This window comes from Manis pentadactyla, chromosome 6, assembly GCF_030020395.1.
Source record: "Manis pentadactyla isolate mManPen7 chromosome 6, mManPen7.hap1, whole genome shotgun sequence".
NCBI lineage: Eukaryota > Metazoa > Chordata > Mammalia > Pholidota > Manidae > Manis > Manis pentadactyla.
This window is the reverse complement of record NC_080024.1, coordinates 65,765,169-65,784,793: the sequence shown is the minus strand read 5'-3', so window position 1 is coordinate 65,784,793 and position 19,625 is coordinate 65,765,169. Positions and strand designations below refer to the sequence as shown.

The following is a 19,625-nucleotide window of genomic DNA, read 5'->3' as shown; positions in this document are numbered from 1 at the left end:
ACTAAGGCACAGAGAAGTAAACAACTTATCCATGGTCACACAGTCAGCAGCAGAGCCAGCATATGAACACAGGCAACTCAGAGAGAGTCAACTTCTCATATTGTCAACTGAACAAATCCTTTTCCCTCTTTGAAGTCACGCATCCCTCGTCTTTGAAATCAGAGCACTGGCAAAAAAGATCTGGAAGGTTGCTCTCAGCTTTGGAGTTCTCTGCTCATATTTAAGACCTATGTCTCAGTATGCAGACCTAGGAATAGCTCAGAGACTTCCCCAGCAACTGGAATTTCCTACACCATGGCCTGGATGTGGTGAAAGTGGTCCTCTGGGCCCCAAGGGGTAGTTCTTGTATCTCAGCTTAGCCTTGGCTGCCTGAGTGCTGTGGACTCTGCTGCCTGGTTCATCCATCCCTGCGCTGGTTCCCAGGTCGTGCTGCTCTTACGCAAATGGCAATATTCCTGGTGGGTGCCAGGCTGGCCTCCCTTCATCATTTGAGGTGGTATATGCCTAATTGAGGCTCTGAAAGAAACATCCCAGAGTGTGCCAGGAGCTCTGAATGTGCAATGAGACAGAAGTGGCCAGTCTCGTGGACTGAACAGCAGGGAGAGGGTAAGGTTTCAGATACTGCCATGATCTTAAAACAGCTGCAAGCTCTTTTAGGAGGTCCTTGCCCAGAACCTGTTTCCAGGGACACTTCTCAGCACTCTTAGGCCACCTTAGAGGCCTGACATCTTAATTCAAAACCAAAATATCTGGGAGGAAGGGATGTCATTTAAATGCAAATATGTAACTTTTAACACCATCCCCTAGGAATTTTAAGCTCTGCAAATTCAAAGCCTCAGGAAGAAGGATGCAATCCTAGTTACAGTTCACAGGTGACAACTCAAAGTGCATTTGTTTCCCTGCTTGCCTACCTCCCGACACACACACACACACACACACACAAACACACAAATACACTCAGTCCCCTGTTAAGAGAGGACACTAGACTGATTTCTGATCTTGCAGCTTGGATCAAAGCCCAACATATATTTTAAAATACGAACTTTGAGTTTATATATTGTTGATCCACTGAGTCTAGTATGTAGGATCATAAATCAAATTTCTCCTCTCTGAAAATCATCTTTAGAGGGCTCCCTGTTTGCACTCTGCTATTGCCAAGTGAACACTGCTTAAAAACAGACAGGTCTGCTTCATCATCATGATATCAGGACAGTCATGATGTCAGGAGAGTCATGACTGCATGTTGTCTGTAGAGCACCTATGCAGTAGGCACAATGGAAGGACAATTTTGTTTCGCTCAACTAGAAAGAACACATTTCTCTAAGGTGTTCCCATTTTGTCTTGTTTTTCTTTCTTAGCTTTACAGACATCCCATTCCTTAGTCTTGTAGCCAGTGTTCCCACTTATCAAGCAGCATTAGGAACCACATTAACCAAGTCTGCAGGGCCTTGGGCAGGTGTGAAGATGCTGAAGGTGGTGCAAATGCCACCTCTCTCTCTGGAAGTCAAGTGCGGCAGCCAGAGCAAAAGCAGGCAGAATCTCTACCCTTCAGCCCAAATCAGGGAAAGGAATTGAAGAGCTGGTTTTATGTTAGTGGAAAAGATACATGGATAGGTAAGGACCTTTGCAATTTTTATGGGCAGTTTACTTTTACTTGAGAACGTTTTGCTTATCTTTATATTCAAAGGTATGGTCATGACATTTACCTAAAAAGCAAAGCAGCTCATTCCAACTTCTCTGTTGTGGGGTGTGCGCTCCCCAAAGCATAACCTCATTACAAGCTCATCTTCACACCACTAGGACATTTCCAAGTAGAATAAGCCTGCTGGAAGTGGTTTAGGGATGTTGTCTGTAGGACAACAGTTTCTAGTTGTTTTCTAAGGTTATTGTCTACTTTGTTTTTTTTTTTCAACAAATCAACTTGAAACTTAGATTCTGTAGGGTGCTTTTGTTTATATTTCAAGCTCTGGCTCATAGTCTTTTTTTGATGGTGTTGCTAAGATATGTTACATATTTTTAAAAGCGCAGTCCTTGAAATTTAGGAAGCATTTGGCCTACTGTTGCTACAGAGCGGTGCGTACTGAAATTTGTTTTCCTTTCATCTCCTTCCCAATAAAAGCAGCTGCACAGCTTATCCCTTTAGCTTGCTCAGAACTTCCTTTCAGAATCCCCGGTCTATTACTGCACATTCACATACCAAAATAAGATGCCTTTGCATGCTGTCAACTTTTTTCATCTGAAATGTAAATTAATTCTTGCTGGTATGCCTTGACAGAGATCAAAGTTGGGGTATTAACCTTCCCGGGCTCTCCCCAGGAATCCGTCCCCAGGACCAGGCTGCGCTGTTCAGAAGCCAGTGTCCCTGCTAGGGGGCCCTCCTCCAGGCAGCCCTCGATCTAGGAGCCACCATTTCAAAGGCTCGCAGTGCTTTTATAACTGACCTCATCATTACTATAAACACAGTGAGAAATGATCAGCCTAGCCAATTCTTTTTTATTCTTTTATTATTTTTTTTACTTTTATTAAAGTATCATTGATGTACAATCTTATGAAGGTTTCACATGAACAACATTGTGGTTTCAACATTCACCCATATTATCAAGTCCTTGCTCCTCCACCCCCACCCTTTGCAGTCACTGTCTATCATGCCTAGCCAATTCTTAAGAGTGACAGAGGCAGAGAAACAAGCCTGCTCTCTTTAACTGCAGGCCCTTCACTCAGATTCCTGGAGCTTGTTTAAGTGGTTCTGACAGCGATCTCAGTGTGATATAGGGAGGGACATGTCTCCAGAATGGAAACCTCTCCCCTAGCACAGTGGGTCATTTTGTGCTTGTCAGTCTTTGAGGCAGGCCACATTTGCATTTTCAAAATAAACAGATGCCTTTCAAATACATGATCTGGTGGTCTAGAGATCTCTGTGGGCCCAAACAGTGCACCAGTCAGTGATCAAATGCTGTAAGAGAAAACAAACGGAAAAAAATACCCTAGGTGCATGTGTATACATACATTCCCTAAGTGTACACCAATGCACTGGCAATAAAGGGCCTTTGTGAGACATGGGGAATAGTGGGGAGAGAGAGCTGGGGATCCCGAGCAACAATATAGTTTATCAGTTTCTTTTGGAAGAAGAAAACAGCTTTGAATGTCAGTTTGGTGAAAAGTGCCATGTTTTTTTGTTTTGTTATTCGTTAATGATAATAAAGAACCTTTAAGCACCAAGAAATTTAGAATATGTACAATATTAATCAGAGAGTCAGACTGAACATATTACTGTTCAGATAGATGGGGCATTCTAACTACAAACTAACAGTTACATGTCATCTCAGCACTAATCTATTCTTTTTTAATGAACGCTTAAGTTTTAGAAAGTGGGTACAAATAGACTTATTCAACTAAAAATGCACACGTTCCTTAGTAAATACTATCAAAACAAAACAGCATGAAGGGAATTTTTAAAAGCTCTACAGCGTCTCATTCTTTAAATTTTTGAAAGCACTGGTTTTAAAATTGCCCATCTAATTCAAGATCTGTTTTTTAAAAGGAGGGCATAGTGGTGGGCCTCCCTTCTCAGAGAAGAAATGCCTAGAGTAGGTGACAGCGGAGCCTTAGGGGTGAGGAACAGAATTTCAGAGTGCCTCCCAGAGAATGGGCTCTCCCAGCCCCCTTTCTCCCCATCCTCCCAGCCCCCAGGAGCAGGAAGAGCCCTCTGGTTTACAGCACATGTTCATCTCATTGTTTCAGTGCTGTGGAAATTGTTGTTTTCCCTTTCTCTTTGTCCTCTGATCAGCTTGCTACTTACTCCCCTACTTGGCTCTTCAGAAGACAGCAGCAGCGCTAAAGACTATGCCATTTCTCTTTCTGATCCCCTTTGGGGAGAGTGCTTCTGGGAGCATCAGCCTCGACTCTGTCAAGACAGAGGGGCGCCTTCCTTGAGCCTGTTATTTGTGAACGGACATTTTAAACAGGCTGCAGCGAGAACTGCTGGGCGAATCATGATACCAGTTGAACAAGGAATCTCTTATTCTTAGAAATATCTCTGTCTCTTAGAAAGCTTCCTGGTCATTTCACACAAAAGCTTAATTTCCCAAAGTGTGAGAGAAGACAGGTTCCACATGTTGCTTTAAATGCTGCCTCCAGAAAGGAAAGCGAGCATCAGGTCCAGACATGCTCCACCCCTTCTCCAGGCCACACATACACTCCACACTGTTTCTTGAATGATATGATGGCAATTTGACAAGAGGCTATTTAACTCTTTTAAAAGCCTGACCCAATACAATAACAAAACCAAGTTTTTAGTGTTAAATTTGCTTGAACTTTTAAACTCTTTCATGGTAAGGCCTCCTCCTAATCTTTTCTAATTTTAAAAGGCTAGTTCCTTTAGCACTGTTAGTGGCTTGGTGATGAATGAGGTGGTTGCAATGATTTCCTAAAACTAGGTTTCCAGAAATATCCCTAGGTGTGCAGGACCTTCTTTCCTTCATTCACTTATTCAACTACTATTTATTAAGTGCCTACTTTATGCTGGAGCTACCATGGTGAACAGGGGGTTTATTTGGGGGCTTCAAAGTTTCCATCTCCAATTCAGAGGGCTATAAAACATATTCACCCTCAAAGGGGCACTGTTCATTTAAATCAAGTGCTCTGTATTACATCAACACTCATTGGAAGGGAGTTCTATAAAATGCCAATGCAATACAAAGAGTCAAAATCATAAAATATACCTGAGAATATACATTGAAATGAACCATATTTCTTGAAAGTAAAAATGATTATGGTAGACATTTTCCTTTCTGACAAAATTGTGCATAAGCAGATTGTTGATCACAGGCCAAACAGTACAGGGTCAAGTGAATGTACCATTGAGGGGAAAGGCCCACTTTGAACAAACAGAAGGAAAGTAAGCACACCTTCTGTCATTTCTTTCCTTGTCTGTATTTGTCCTTCTATCTCTATTCCACTGTTTCTTCTTCCCTCCATCTCTATCTCTTAGAAAGCTTCCTGGTCATTTCACCCAAAAGCTTAATTCCTCAAAGTGTGGGAGAAGATAGGTTCCACATTGGGCAGAAGCCAGCTGTCTCTCCTTTCCTGGTGGTTAGGCCATATCCATACAAGAGTAAAGTATCATCTAGGGGAAAGAATTAACTGATACACCTGAGCTTGAGATGAATCATCAACTGCACACTAGCTCCAGTCTTTTCTAAGCCTTTGGTTAGCAGAATACAGGGTGCCTTCCGGCTTTTTTAGTGGGTCCTGTTCAGTCCACTTGCACACTGTCTGGGTTTCTCTCACTTTCTGTAAGTAAAGAGCTCTGGCTGATTTCTGATAGCTACAGGCTTAACATTTTGGAAGAGGCAATGTTTGGGGGGACAAGCAACATGATTTACCTTGAGAAAATGTGCCTTGTCTGTGAGCAGGTTTCAGATACACAGAGGGCCCCTGAAGCGTGGCTTAGAGGTTTTATAGTCAAAAGAAGGCCTGTCCTGTGCTTCAAGGTTTCTGTCAAGAAAGGGGCTCTGTCAAAGCTCTCTTAGGCACAAACAATAGAATTCTTGTCATGAAATTAACTTGGAATGCAAAGTAATGGCCTTTGGTATGGAATCATAAATTATTACCCATGTTAGAATTAAACACCCAGAGAATAGGTACTATTTCCCCAATGCACAGAGCAGTAGCTGCAAAGCAAACATGGGCCTGAAGTCCACTTGTGCATGATATATTAATACGTCATGGAAATAGGCTTAAGATGAAACTTTGGTGCAGCAGTTAGCACCCTTAAGACTCAAGATTAATATTTCAGAGGAAGCCCATGGTCAGGACTTCAATTTAAAATTAATTTTTCCACTTGGGACATCCTATAGAGCTCCAGAATCTGGCTGCAAAGAGGTAGTGCCTGAAGTGTAATCTTTACCAACTCAGCATTGAGTGTGGCAGCATTATTATGGTCAACAACACACCAGAGTCGCCTTTACTCTGTGTCTTTACATTTTTTTCAAGTTTGTTTTTTCATAAAGAGTCACAAAATGTGGTATCACACTTTATAACCCTTATGAGGTATCCAGGCTGTATACATACAATAGTAACAATAGTAAAGAAACATTTAGGGTAAAAACTGTGCTATGGCAAGAATGATTAGACTTTTTTCCCTCAAAAGACAGCAGTGTGTAGAAAGGCAGTTTTGCTTCCTCCCTTAACAGATGAAACAGAAGCACAGAGAGTTCAAACAAACTATCGCCCCTTAGGTGTCACATGAACTTAGGAACTAGTATCAGAGCCCTCTCTGATCTCACCCAGTACTCTTCCTCGTAGACCATGCTCTGCCATTGGTTCCCACCTAGGATACAGCACATGGACACAGGTGCCAGTCAAAGCTTTGGGAAGAGTTTTATATGCCATTCTAAGCGTATAGATTTTAGAGTCAAACAGTTGGCTTTAAATCCTGACTATGTCACGATTTGTCATATTGTTTGGGGAAAATTACTTCTAAGCTTAGTTTCTTCCACTGTAAAATGGGACTGAGTAAGCTCATTTCTCAGACTCTTGTGAAAATGGTAGCAGGCAATATATGCAAAGCATCCCACACACCACCCAGCACCTGGTGGATATTCAGTAAATGGTAGTTCCCTCTCTGTACCTGTTTCCTAAATATGAACTTCACAGGGAAAATATCGGTCTGTGAAATACTTTTCTATGGTGAGCAGAATAGTGTTATATCTTTGAAAAGATGAACCTATTTCTCTCAATTTGGAGAAACAAATAGTACCTATCAAATCTCAAATATATTTACAACAAAATCTTTACAAAAGAGAGGATTTTCCAAATCTTAACTTAAGTCTTACTTATTTGGCAGGGAAAATCAAAATACAATAACATTTGAAAGATTTCAAGTGGTTTTGTTTTTTATTTTTGTAAAGAGTTGCGCTGTATCATGCCAAGAGCTTGATTCATTTGTGTAGATAAATTTTTCAGTGACCTCAAAATTGTTAAGACTTAGGTAGTGTGCTACTGACATCATTTTTCCCACTCATTGGTTTGAGGTCCTTCTGCAATTTGTTCTGTTATGTGGAAAATACTCCCCCATCCCCTTCCTTGAACTCAGAAATTTTAAAATCCGGGAGTTAAAAATCACACAGGTTTGCTGCCTTCTGGTGTGGAAGCATGTTGCCTTTCAGATGTCTGAGGGGTTGGAAGGTCCGGGTGTACATATCATGTTTAACCCACAGTGACGGGTGATTGGCAGCATAAGAGCTGGGCAACAGCCATTTGGCTAGGAGTTCAAACCCCAACATGAATAGCCATAGTAGGATCACTGCTTGATTTGCTGTAGCCATGAAGTCTGAATCGCCAAGCACACAGGTGGAGGCAGAGGTGACAGCTGGTAGCAATTCTCATCAATAAAGTTGTGATGGTTGAGATGTACAAGCAACCGGAGCCTGCTAATTTCATAAATTTTGAGCCAAGTGCTTAGTGTCAAAACTAGCTATGGACAATGACACAAATGGCTATAAAATGTCCCTTGTCAACAGCAAGGCACTCCCTACTAGACTCTCTCTTCCTAGTGGGTTAGAAGCAATTGGATCTTGCTTTCCAGGAATAATCCAGTTTGAGGAGGCCTTATTTTTTTATTTTTAAAAATTCTGGTAAAAAGATTTTTTTTAAGTCACATTTATTGAAGGTATACTCTACATATGGTAAAATTCAACAGTCTGATAAAACTGGACAAACACATACAGTCAAGTAACCCCCTCCACAACCAAGAGAAAGAACATTCCCAAAAAGTTCTCTCATGCCCCTCTGTTGTCTGGCCCTCCCCAGCTCCCAGCTCCTGAGAGTCCCTGATGGGTTTTCTGTACTGTGTAGACTTTTGAGTCTGGCTTCTTTCACTTGGCATGCTTTTGAAATTCATCAGTGTTGTTGAATTTATCAGTTTGTTCTTTTTCATTGCTGAGCAGAATTCCAGTGTATGGGTAAAGGATGTTTGTTTCTGGTTCTTGATGATTTTGAATAAAGTTGCTGTAACAGTCAGAACTTTATTTTTCTAAGAAAAATGTATAGGAAAGTAAATAACTTTGCTTTATAGGAAACCAGACTTGGTTTCCAGAATAATCTTTATAATAAATAATAAGCCAGAATTATCCTGGAGGTGGGAGTTATTTCCTTCTTGATTAAAATATTTATTTTTTTAATATCTTATGCTTTTGCATTGCAATTTAAAGTTTATAATAAGCACTTTCACTCACCCTCTCCTGTAATTGCTGCAGTAATGTTGAGGACTAGGCTAGAAATCTTACTCCACTTTGTAGATAGTGGCTAAGAAACCTCCCTGCAAACTAGACTAACTCCTGATTTGCTATCCTTCCCCCAAAACATTTTCTAAACATCCTGTCTGTGCAGAACACTGTTAGATGCTTTTGGGGTGGTCACAAAAACAACATAAAATTATTTTCCTATCAAGAGGGAACAGTCTGAAGGTCCACATAATATGTCATCAGGGAAATGCAAATCAAAATAACAAGATACCACTACACACTATTAGAACAACCAAAATCTGGCACATCGACAGCACCAAGCACTGGGGGGATGTGGAACAATAGGAATGAGATCTCATTAATTGCTGGGAGCAATGCAAAATGGTGCAGGCAATTTGGAAGACAGTGTGGCAGTGTCTTACAAAATGAAACATACCCTCACCATATGATCCAGCAACCCTGCTCCTTGGAATTTACCCAAAGGAATTGAAAACTTATGTTCACACAAAAGCCTGCATGCACATAGAGTTTTAAGGTAACTTTATTCATAATTGTCAAAACGTGAAAGCAGTCAAGGTGTACTTCAGTGTGTGAATAGATCAATAAACTATAGTAAACCCAGACAGTAGAATAGTATTCATTGCTAAAATGAAATGTGCTATCATGCCAAAAGACTTGAAAGAATTTTAAATGCATATTACAATGTGTAAGAAGCCAATCTGAAAAGTCCACATACAGTAGATCCCCCTTACTGAGGTTTTGCTTCTTGTAGTTTCAGTGATCTGTGATTATCTGTGATCTGGAATCAATTGATCCTCCTGATTTATGGTGGAGAACAGAGCCAATAGTGGTCTAACATTATGTCACAATGCCTCCCTCATTCAACTGGCTTCATGTCATCACGTAGGCATTTTATTATTTCACATCATCAGAAGAAGAAAGGCAAGTGCAGGACAATAAGATACCGTGAAAGTGAGAGGACCCATAGTCACATGACTATCATAGGGTATTATCCCAATTGTTCCATTTTATTATTTGTTATTGTTATTAATCTCTTACTGTGCCTAGTTTATAAATTGAACTTTATCACAGGTATATATGTGTAGGAAAACACATAGTATATATAGGCTTTGGTATGACTACGCATAGTTTCAGACACCTACTGGGGGTCTTGGGAACATATTCCCTGTGGATAAGGGGAGACTACTGTGCTGTATGATTCCCATAGATGACACTCTGGAAAATGTGAAAAGTTCAGTGGTGGTCAGGGAAGGGGTGAAAGGGTAAGCACAGAGGACGTTTAGGGCAGTGAAAATAGTCTGTATGATACTACAGTGGTGGATGCATGTCATCATGCACCTGTCCAAACTCATAGCATGTACAACACCAAGAGTGAACCCTAGTGTAAGCTATGGGCTTTGGGTGATAATGCCTGTCCAGGTAGGTTCATCAGCTATAACAAATGTGCCACCCTCTGTGGGGGCAGAGGGTATATGGTAAATCTCTGGGTCTTCCCTCAATTTTACTGTGTGCCTAAAACCACTCTAAAAAACAAAATCTTTGTTTAAAGTGGGAGTGGTAGGAGAGTCTTAGATGGAACCACAACTGACACCTGCCCCAGGCATGAGAGGAGTACTAAGCCAGAGTCAGCTAGCACAGCCACAAGAAACAGATCTAAGAAGCTACCTCCAGTCCTTTTTGGAAGCAGGCAGGGCATACTTAATAAGAAATAAATCCAACCCAAAGCTTCTGGGAGTCAGAAGAGAACAGAGTGACAGTCTCTAAGTGCTTGGAGGAAAGGGGAATTCCCAGAGTTGTTCCAGGGCAGGCAAGAAACTGATCTCTAGGATAAGAGAAGACCTTCCTTCAAGCTTCCAAGGTACGGAAAGCAATTACCAGACAAGACTTTCTTTGAACTCAAAAGTTTGACTGGGATAATGACTGAAATTAAGTAGTAGAGAATCACAGTGGAAAATGCTCTCATAGGCCTGAAATTACTAGTTTTGATTTTGTGTAGAGGCCAGGTTTTCTGATGTGGCTATAGGAAAAAAGTGTCAATGAGATTCTATTCTTTAAGGAAGGAATTTTACTTTCTCAGTGCTGTTTTTAGTGGCATTTGCCTATCAGACCTCCCACAAGTTGGCTGCTGACCAGCTGTCACTCCAGCCAGAAGCCACACCAGTTCCTTGTGTGACTGGCCAGCAGACATTAGGAGGGGAAGGCTGGGCTTCTGTGCCTCATCTGGATGTGCCTTCTCTGCCAGGTGAAGTGGGCACCCAGTGCCAGGTTCATTATGAAGGCAGGAAAACTTACCCAGCCTAGGTTACCAACCAGGAAATCTACCCGGATGGTGTGTCTGCTGGAAACAAGGCCTGGGCCTGTCCTCTGTGTGGGTGGCAAGTGCCAGGCCAGGTCCTCCTCACTGCAGCCGCTGATCTGTGGGACCTCAGACGCATGGGCATGCAAAAGAAATTAAGTCTGAATTTTTACTTCCATTTATAAGAGAAAAATAGGAGAAGAAGGGTTAATGATTTCTGAATGTTTAAATCAATGGGGCTGCACTGTGTAATATTTATGAATTCAGACTAAGATTGCTTGGGTCTGACCTTTGGCTCTGCCCGGCTCCAGCTACGTGTGACTCTTGGGCAAGTCATTTAACCCTCTGCGTCTTGTTTCCTCAGCTGTAAAATGGAAATGACAGTGGCTTTTACCTTGTAGAGTTACTGTGAGGATTAATGAGTTAATTTTTATAAAGGGCTTAGGGCAATGTATGGAACATAATGATCCATACCTTTATGTGTGCTAAATAAAGCTAATGGATATTTCCTAGCTCTTGTTCCTAATTTTTCTTCCCACCCCAGTGACAAATTAAGCTGAATGCACAGACCCAATGTATTTCATCTCTGTCTTCTGTTTCCAATCCTTAACATCTGTCAACAACCCCTCCCCATATTACTAGGGTTACCATGACAAATTACCCCAAACTTTGTAGCTTAAAACAACAAAAATGTATTCTCTTACAGTTCAGAAGGCTAGAAACCCAAAATCAAGGTGTCAGCCAGGTTGGTTGCTACTGGAGGCTGTGAGAGAGAATTCCTTCCACATTTCCCTCCTAGCTTCAGGAGGGTCCTGAGTGGTTGACATTCCTCGGCTTGTGGATTCATCACTTCATTCTCAGCTTCTATTGTCACATGCATGTCTCTCTGTCTTCAGATTGCCTTCTTATAAGGACACTAATCATTGGATTAAGACCCACTTTAATTCACTATGATGTCATCTTAAACTACTTATACCTGCAAAGAGCCTATTTCCAAGTAAGGGCACACTCTGAGGTTCCAGACAGACATGAATTTGAGGGAACTCTAGTCTACCAAACTGACCCCTTTAAAAGTTTCAGGGTGCTTTCACATCTCTTATCTTTCCATTCTTTCTCTCTGGAGTGCAAGTTACATGAGAGTAGGGACCATACCTCTTTAAATGTGGTCTGAGACAGCCAAGATCACTTAACATGGGGATGTTTACTGGGCCAGCTTAAAGGAATAGGGAGACATGGTGCCACCAGGCTGGGTGTGGGAGGTGATGCCTGAGGTAAGAGAGTCACCCAGAAGGAAGGAGAGGGACAGGATGAAAATATCCCATCCGAGGAAATAAAAAAGGGAAAAAGTCCACCATCCCAAACACCCTACTATGGTATATCTGGAAGTATTGCCAGCAAATTAGAAAGAACCGGAGTCAGAAGGAGGGTGCGTGATGAAAGAGGACATGCTCTAGACCCCAGGCCAGGGAGAAAGGAGGTGGGGCAGAATCGGGGGTGATCGTAAAGGCGGAAGAGCAGCCCTTCTGTGGAGGGGAGGGGCCCTGGCACCAGTAGGGAAGGTGTCTGCCCCGCCAAGAGGCTGAGGAGTCTAGATGACAGAGCATTTTCAGCCCTCATTGCCTTGAGGGTCTTGGAGAATGAAAGCCGTTCAATATTTTCCCACCCAAGCCATCAGTTGTTTTGGTAGTTGGTATTTAGATGTTTATCAACATAAACTAAGCTGACTGGAAGATGGAAAGCTGCAACTCTGAACTTAGTGAGCTGTGTAGCCTGTCTTTTCTATGACAGTGTTCTTGGTTGTTGACCCCAGTGGTCAGTGAGCAAGCCTGAATATGAAAGAACAGGACAGGCTTGCCGAAGGGGCAGTTCCAGTGCAAGACATGATCTCCTGATATGAACAGTCTGCCATTTTAATTTTTTTTTTTGACAGGTAATAGCTAATTAAATTCAGGGGCAACCTTGCCAGGGACCCTAAAAGGTGATTGCACAGAAGGGGAGAGAGCAGAGAGAAGCTCAGCCCCTCTTCCCACTTCCCTGCTCACTGGGAAAACTGGTCTAGTTGTGGCTTCCTTACTAACTGCCTCTCCTCAACCCATCCTGTTAGAGCAGACCCTGACATGTTTTTATCTGATTTACTAAAGACTTAGGAAGGTTTAGCTTCTCAGAAAGATCTTTCTATTATCCGGACTTTGGTACATGGACTTCAAACTGACTGAAAACATTCGTGGTCGTAGGAACATGGTGGACAAGATATTAAAACAGGGATATCTGGTCTAATCCCTCCATAAATTAACATTATAAAATGACAGAATTGGACTCCTCAGTGGTTTTCAAACATTTAAAAAATACTGGACTGTTCCCTTTTTGCAGTTTGAAGGTCCTGGACTTCTGCTAGAAGCCACTATGATTTTTTAGTATGGCCTTTAATGCTAATGCCAGCATTTTATGAAAAGTGAGGTTGAGTTGCCCTGGACTTTACAATAGAGTTTGTAGTTACAGTTTATCTTCCAGGCCTAACACAAGGCTCCAGGCTCCTTTCAAATCTGTCAGCTAGCCTGTGTTTCAAGAAAACACAGAACTAGGGTTTTACCTTAGAGAAAGGATGGAGTGGAAGAAAAAGAGGAGAGGGGAACCCAGGAAGCAGCAGTGCTTCTTGAACTTGAGGAGACTTGGGGTTGGAGACAGTGACATACTTTTCATTTTCAAAAGCAGGATGGCTGGCTGTTGGGGACCTGCAGTCTCAGCCCTTTGCCCCTGGAGTATACAGTCTCTGGTTCATCACAAACCCCACAACTCCCCATCCTTTTTGCCTAACACTGCACATATTTAGGTTACATGGCTGGCATCAAAGGCATTTGAGTTTGCAATTCTTGCTATCGTGTTTTCAGCCAAATGCTTCTCCATGTTATTCCAATTTGGCCCAGTAAAAAGTTGGTTCAATTTTCCTGAGAAATATGAATGGCTCATAGAGCTCAGTCCAACTTTGGAAGGATTCAAGTAAAGTCCCTCCCAGCATTGCTTGATTTCATTAAGCCAGAGAACTTAATGGCTACTTCCCTGAGGAAAGGAGACCCATATGTGGAGAAGCCTCTATTGTCAAATCTGCAAGTGCCTCAAGTATTTTTTTTATATTTTATTTTTATTTTTTTTTAATAAGGTATCATTGATATACAGTCACATGAGCAACTTGTGTTTACTAGATACCCCACATTATCAAGTGCCCACCAAATACCCCATTACAGTCACTGTCCATCAGCGTAAGATGCTACAGAGTCACTACATGTCTTCTCTGTGCTATACTGCCTTCCCCGTGTCCCCCCCACTACATTATGTATGCTAATTGTAATGCCCCTTATTCCCCTTTTCCCTCCCTTCCCACCCACCCTCCCCAGTCCCTTTCCCTTTGGTAACTGTTAGTCCATTCTTGGGTTCTGTGAGTCTGCTGCTGCTTTGTTCCTTCAGTTTTAGCTTGGTTGTTATACTCCACAGATGAGTGAAATCATTTGGTACTTGTCTTTTTCTGTCTGGCTTATTTCACTGAGCATAATACTCTCTAGCTCCATCCATGTTCTTGCAAATGGTAGGATTTGTTTTCTTCTTATGGCTGAATAATATTGCATTGTGTATATGTACCACATCTTCTTTATCCATTCATCTACTGATGGTCACTTAGGTTGCTTCCATTCCTTGGCTATTGTAAATAGTGCTGCTATAAATATATGGGTGCATATGTCTTTTTGAATCTGTGATCTTGTATTCATAGGGTAAATTCCTAGGACTGGAATTCCTGGGACAAATGGTATTTCTATTTTTATATTTTGAGGAACCTCCATATTGCTTTCCACAATGGTTGAACTAATTTACATTCCCACCAACAGTGTAGGAGGGTTCCTCTTTCTCCATATCTTCACCAGCATTTGTTGTTGTTTGTCTTTTGATGTTGGCCATTCTAACTGGTGTGAGGTGATATCTCATTGTGGTTTTTATTTGCATTTCTCTGATGATTAGTGATGTCAAGCATCTTTTCATGTGGCCATCTGAATTTCTTCTTTGGAGATGTGTCTGTTCAGATCCTCTGCCCATTTTTTAATCAGGTTATTTGCTTTTTGGTTGTTGAGGTGTGTGAGCTCTTTATATATTTTGGATGTGAATCCCTTATCAGATATGTCATTTATGAATATATTCTGCCATCCTGTAGAATGCCTTTTTGTTCTACTGATGGTGTCCTTTGCTGTACAGAAGCTTTTTAGTTTGATGTAGTCCCACCTGTACATTTTTGCTTTTGTTTCCCTTTCCCAGGGAGATATGTTCATGAAAAAGTTGTTCATGTTTATATTCAAGAGATTTTTGCCTATGCCTTCTTCTAACAGTTTTATGGTTTCATGACTTAAATTCAGGTCTTTGATCCATTTCTAGTTTATTTTTGTGTATGGAGTTAAACGGTAATCCAGTTTCATTCTCTTACATGTAGCTGTATAGCTTTGCCAACACAGCTGTTGAAAAGGCTGTCATTTCCCCATTGTATATCCATGGCTCCTTTATCATATATATATTAATTGACCATATATACTTGGATTAATATCTGTACTCTGTAGTCCATTCCATTGGTCTATGGGTCTGTTCTTGTGCCGGTACCAAATTGTCTTGATTACTGTGGCTTTGTAGTAAAACTTGAAGTTGGGGAGCATAATCCCCCCAACTTTATTCTTCATCTCAGGATTGCCTTGGCTATTTGGGGTCTTTTGTGGTTCCATATGAATTTTAGAACTATTTGTTCCAGTTCGTTGAAGAATGCTATCAGTATTTTGATAGGGATTTCATTGAATCTGCAGATTGCTTTAGGCAGGATGCCCATTTTGACAATATTAATTTTTCCTACCCAAAATCATGGAATGAATTTCCATCTATTAGTGTCCTCTTTAATTTCTCTCAAGAGTGTCTTGCAGTTTTCAGAGTATAGGTCTTTCACTTCCTTTGTTAGGTTTATTCCTAGGTATTTTATTCTTTTTGATGCAATTGTGAATGGAATTGTTTTCCTGATTTCTATTTCTGCTAGTTCATCATTAGTGTATAGGAATGCAACAGATTTCTGTGTATTAATTTTGTATCCTGCAACTTCGCTGAATTCAGAAATTAGTTCTAGAAGTTTTGGAGTGGATTCTTTAGGGTTTTTTATGTACATTATCATGTCATCTGCAAACAGGGACAGTTTAATTTCTTCCTTACTAATCTGAATGCCTTTTATTTCTTTGTGTTGTCTGATTGCCGTGGCTAGGTCCTGCAGAACTATGCTGAATAAAAGTGGGGAGAGTGGGCATCCGTGTCTTGTTCCCGATCTTAATGGAAAACCTTTCAGCTTCTCGCTGTTAAGTATGATGTTGGCGGTCGGTTTGTTATATATGGCCTTTATTATGTTGAGGTACTTGCCCTCTATACCCATTTTGTTAAGAGTTTTTATCATGAATGGATGTTGAATTTTGTCAGTTGCTTTTTTGGTATCTATGGAGATGATCATGTGGTTTTTGTCCTTCTTTTTGTTGATGTGGTGGATGATGTTGATAGATTTTCGAATGTTGTACCATCCTTGCTTCCCTGGAATAAATCCTACTTGATCATGATGCATGATCTCCTTGATGTATTTTTGAATTCAGTTTGCTAATATTTTGTTGAGTATTTTTGCATCTATGTTCATCAGGGATATTGGTGTGTAATTTTCTTTTTTTGTGGTAGCCTTGCCTGGTTTTGGTATCAGAGTGATGCTGACTTCATAGAATTAGTTTGGAAGTATTCCCTCCTCTTCTATTTTTTGGAAAACTTTAAGGAAAATGGGTATTATGTCTTCTCCAAATGTCTGATAAAATTCAGCAGTGAATCCATCTGGTCCGGCGGTTTTATTCTTGGTTAGTTTTTTAATTACCAGTTCAATTTCATTGCTGGTAATTGACCTTTTCAGATTTTCTGTTTCTTCTTGGGTCAGCCTTGGAATGTTGTATTTTTCTAGAAAGTTGTCCATTTCTTCTACATTATCCAGTTTGTTAGCATGTAATTTTTCATAGTATACTCTAATAATTATTTGTATTTCTGTGGTGTCTAGTGATTTTTCCTTTCTCATTTGTGATTTTGTGTGTGTGTGTAGATACTCTTTTTTCTTGATAAGTCTGGCTAGGGGTTTATGTATTTTGTTTATTTTCTCAAAGAACCAGCTCTTGGTTTCATTGATTTTTTTTCTATTGTTTTGTTCTTCTCACTTTTATTTATTTCTTCACTGATATTTATTATGTCCCTCCTTCTACTAACTTTGGGCTTCATTTGTTCTTCTTTTTCCTGTTTCAACATTTTGAATTTAGACTGTTCATTTGGGATTGTTCCTCCTTCTTTAAATAGGCCTGGATTGCTATATACTTTCCTCTTAGAACTGCCTTTGCTGAATCCCACAGAACTTGGGGCATTGCACTGTTGTTTTCATTTGTCTCCATTGGGTGGAGTGTTCTGTAGAAGTCTGTTAGGTCCATGTGTTCTGATGTGTTGTTCAGTGCCTCTGTCTCCTTACTTATTTTCTGTGTGGTTGATCTGTCCTTTGGAGTGAGTGGACTGTTGAAGTCTCCTAAAATGAATGCATTACATTCTATTTCCCCCTTTAATTCTGTTACTATTTGTTTCTCAAATGTACGTGCTCCTGTGTTGGGTGCATAAATATTTATAATGGTTATATCCTCTTATTGAACTGACCCCTTTATCATTATGTAATGTCCTTCATTGTGTCTTGTTACTGTCTTTCTTTTGAAGTCTATTTTGTCTGATACAAGTGCTGCAACTCCTGCTTTTTTCTCCCTATTGTTTGCATGAAGTATCTTTTTCCATCCCTTCACTTTTAGTCTGTGTATGTCTTTGGGTTTGAAGTGAGTATCTTGTAGGCAGCATATAGATGGGTCTTGCCTTTTTATCCATTCTGTAACTCTATGTGTTTTGTTTGGTGCATTTAGTCCATTTACATTTAGGGTGATTATGGAAATGTATGTACTAATTGCCATTGCAGACTTTCGATTTGTGGTTACTAAAGGCTCCAGGGCTGCTTTTTACTATCTAGCAGTCTATGTTAACTCACTTAATATGCTATTTTAAATGCAATCTAAAGGTTCTTTTAATACCCCCCCCTTCTTTGTCTTCCTCCTCTGCTCTTTATATTTTAGGTGTCATATTCTGTACTCCTTGTCTATCCCTTTACTGACTTTGGGGTAGCTAATTTAATTTTGTTTGTTAGTATTTAGTTGGTCTACTACCTTTGTTGTGGTTTTATTTTCTCAGGTGACAGCTATTTAGTCTTAGGAACACTTCCATCTAGAACAGTCCCTCAAAAGTACAGTGTAGAGATGGTTTGTAGGAGGTAAATTCTCTCAACTTTTGCTTATCTGGGAATTGTTTAGTCTCTCCTTCAAATTTAACTGATAATTTTGCTGGGTAGAGTATTCTTGGTTCAAGGCCCTTCTGTTTCATTGCATTAAATATATCATGCCACTCCCTTCTGGCCTGTAAGGTTTCTGCTGAGAAGTCTGATGAAAGCTTGATGGGTTTTCCTTTGTAGGTGATCTTACTTCTCTCTCTGGCTGCCTTTAATACTCTGTCCTTGTCCTTAATCTTTGCCATTTTAATTAGTAGACGTTTTGGTGTTTTCCTCCTTGGGTCTCTTGTGTTGGGAGATCTGTAGACTTCCATGGCCTGGGAGACTATTTCCTTCCCCAGACTGGGGAAGTTTTCAGAAATTACTTCTTCAATGACACTTTCTATCCCTTTTTCTCTCTCTTCTTCTTCTGGTACCCCTATAATGCAAATATTGTTCATTTTGGATTAGTCACAGAGTTCTCCTAATATTCTTTCATTCCTAGAGATCCTTTTTTCCCTCTCTGCCTCAGCTTCTCTGTATTTCTGTTCTCTGATTTCAGTTCCATTCACTCCCTCCTCTACCTCACCTAACCTGCTTTTAAATCCTTCCATTGTTTGTTTCATTTCAGTTATCTCCCTCCAGCATTCATCCCTAAGCTCTTGAATATTTTTCTGTAGCTCCATTAGCATGCTTTTGACTTTTATTTTTAATTCTTTTTCAGGAGGATTGGTGATTTCAGTCTCACAAAGCCCTCTTTCTGGTGTTTGAGGGATTTTGGATTGAGCAAGGTTCTTCTGCCTTTTCATAGTCCTGGAGTTATGGGAGTGGTCACCTGCAAGTGTTGTGGGTGTCAGCTGGGAGGACAACGAGCCTTCCTGCTTGCTGGTCGCCATGCCTGTCTCCACTTTCTGGGCCAGTTAACTGTGCAGGGAGTGGCCTCTGGTTTAATCCCCTAAACTGCCGTGGATGGGGTGGCCCTTGGGATGTCCTACGGTGATGTCAGGGTTTGCAGGCGAGCATCCCGGGTTCTGCTGAGAGACCAAAGCCCCTTCATGACTCCCAGTCTCAGCGCCTGTCTCTGCTGTCTGTGCCAGTCTCCTGCATGCAGGGAGCCGCCTCTGGGTCTGGGCCAGTTAGCTGCATGCAGGGAGAAGTCTCTGCGTTAAGCTGTGTAGTTGCTATAGGCGGGGCTGCCCCCAGGCTGATCTGCAGCAGTGGCAGGGAGAGCCAGTTTGCTCATAGGTGCCAGTGGGGAGGAAGGAGTGGCAGGTTTCTTATCGCAGTCAGGGGTCTTGGGGCTGCATTGCTAACCAGGGGGAATAGGGCACCTGAAGCTCCTGGAAGTTCCCAGCCTACTGGGCTGAATGTGCCAAGACTATTTTGTCCACCTGTTCCTTCTCCTAAACCATTGCCCCTTTAGCAGCCTTCTGACTTTTGATAAGTCTTTTAAAGCACCTGCTTTTCTTTTGTCCCAAGGCAGCTGACTGTGGGAACTTGTTCACAGTCTTAGTCTCAGGCTTTGCTTTTCAGCCCCTCTAATCTCTAGAGCACCAAGCAATGTGGGTCTGTGCTCCCGGCATAGATTTCTAGGGCTGGGTATTTAGCAGTCCTGTGCTTCCACTCCCTCCCTGGTCTGATTCTTTTCCTCCTGCCAGTGAGCTGGCATTGGGGGAGTACTCGG

At 41.2% G+C, this 19,625-nt stretch overlaps 1 protein-coding gene across 1 annotated transcript in view; it reads left to right on the top strand.

The window, feature by feature from the left end:
- The window catches only part of MYO3B (myosin IIIB), a 487,104-nt gene that overhangs the window by 332,704 nt on the left and 134,775 nt on the right, over window positions 1-19,625 (top strand). The gene's annotated exons all lie outside the window — the stretch shown is intronic.